Raw genomic sequence first — 2,258 nt, 5'->3', positions numbered from 1 at the left:
TAATGCAGAGATGCAATGCATGGTCTTCAAACTAGTACTGCAAGATTGTGGATTAATGTGCTCAAAGCATACTGAAACCCAGAAATTTCACTTCACCTTAAAGAGTAGACAACCCTTTTATGTAAGGTAAAATTAACACCCTTTAAAAAAAAAAGTGCAGCACCACCCCCTAATTCTCGATTGCATAGGTGATTGACAATGAATGGGAGCTCAAAGCTTCCGGAATACCTACGTTCCACATCCCGGGAGGCTCTTGGGTGCTCCTTGCATGCGTGAGATTGGCAAATTTTTCTCCTTGCTTGAAAAGGCTCCTTCTGCGCATGCCCGAGCGTCCTGGGCATGTGCAGAAGGAGCCTTTTAGAGCATGCGCAGTGAAGTCAGCAAGTTTTTTTTTTTTACATCACCCAATCTCGTGCCTGGGTCAGGTGACGTAGGATGAAGAACCCGGAAGAAGAGGAGAAGATGGCAGCACTCTGGGACTGATGCCGGGACGACGCGTGACCCAATGCAAGACACCCTTGGATGGATCGGACTGTCCTGCGGGATTGAAGGTAAGTGTATTTTGTTTTGTTTTTTGGCACTTTTCAGTTTAGTTACTCCTTAAGTATATTTTATGGAGAGAAAGTATTTAAGTTGACCACATAACCCTATCAGTTTTTCCTTTTGGCTTGAACTCATTGGACAACTTTGGTTTAACTACCTGTCTTGAACAACAGTAAAGACAGCACCTGTTCTGGTGACAAATAATATTGTGGATTTCCCATCACTTCCTTGGTAACAAAAGGAAATTTATAGAGGGTGAGGAAGACAGCAATAAAAAAACATTACAGGTTATAATTCATTTTTTTTAACCTAAATACAATGGGCGATAATGTACAAAGAACTTGAACTACAGCTCACAATGTTTGTTGCAGTGCTCTGCAGTAATAAAAATTAAAGCAATAGTGCTTCTTCTATGTTGGTACAAATTTTAAATGTAGTACCATAAAATGCTGCAAGGCATATTACATCAATCTGCAATGCATGTCTCCTAGATTGTAAACTATTTGGGGCAGGGTCCTCTCCTCCTGTGTCAGTCTGTATTCGTCTGTCATTTGCAACCCCAATTAAATGTACAGCGCTGCGTAATATGTTGGCGCTATATAAATCCTGTTTAATATAATTAGTATTATTAATATTATTAATAATGATAATAATATTAATGTGTAACTGCAACTCTACATGGTGTAAACAAAGAATGCAAGGCCTGCTGGCTCCACCTGCCCTGGGATGAATGAAATGTACTGGATTCACCTTTTCACTATTCATTCAGTTGGTGTACTGCCTCTTGCAAGAGTGGAAAGAAGCACGACAGTCTAAGAACAAAGATCGGCTTGCATCAGTAGGCTTTATGTTTCCCGTCCACCACTGCTGCTGGCAGCGTTCTACCAGGACAACCTGAACATTCTGGAACAAACTGCCTGGCAGCACAAGTCAGAACTGGAAATGTAACTGCTGAAAACTTATATTTTAGTTTTGGTAGTTGCTTAAGTGTTATATCTAAAGCAGGGACGTGGTAAAATCCCTGTCATCCCTGTCAAGTCTTTATTGATTCCTCTCTGTATATTATCTCACTTTGTGCCCTGTTGTTTATTGTCACTAGCAGATGTATTAGTAAAAACAACATTTTTATAGCCCTCAATAAAACAGGGGGTAAGGGGAAGAAATTATGTATTTGGAAGAATAAAAAGAAAGGGCCCATATAGATCATTGAGTTGTTGTAACGCACATAACATTGAGTTGTAGTGCTAGTCATTTTAAATAACATCTTAATGCACTAAGGCAACACACCTATGAATAAAGCTTTGCAAAGTGTTAATTTAGAAAAAGTGTCATGTGCTTTTACTTGGCACATTAGGGCCCATAATATATAAGTATATAATATTATATTGTTAGATGTATAATATATATTACTATACTATATATTATATACTATAATAATGTAAGAAGAATGAACTGACACTTGCACAATAAATTCCTGTCCCCAGGGGTCAGATATAGTGGGTAATGGATGACTTCTCATGGCTACTTAGCTGTTACCTGACAATTATACCGATAGCTCAACAGCCCTAAACAGCACCCGCACCCAATAATCTCTCCATGTTCCGACATATTATAAAGCAGCTTTGGAAAGGTGGTGACCTTGGAGCCCCATGCAGAATGGGTAAGGTAGTTAACATTACATTTTTAAAGTCTATTGGATTCCAAGTGAATGCAAA

This window comes from Pyxicephalus adspersus, chromosome 1, assembly GCF_032062135.1.
Source record: "Pyxicephalus adspersus chromosome 1, UCB_Pads_2.0, whole genome shotgun sequence".
Lineage (NCBI taxonomy): Eukaryota > Metazoa > Chordata > Amphibia > Anura > Pyxicephalidae > Pyxicephalus > Pyxicephalus adspersus.
This window is presented reverse-complemented; position numbering follows the sequence as displayed.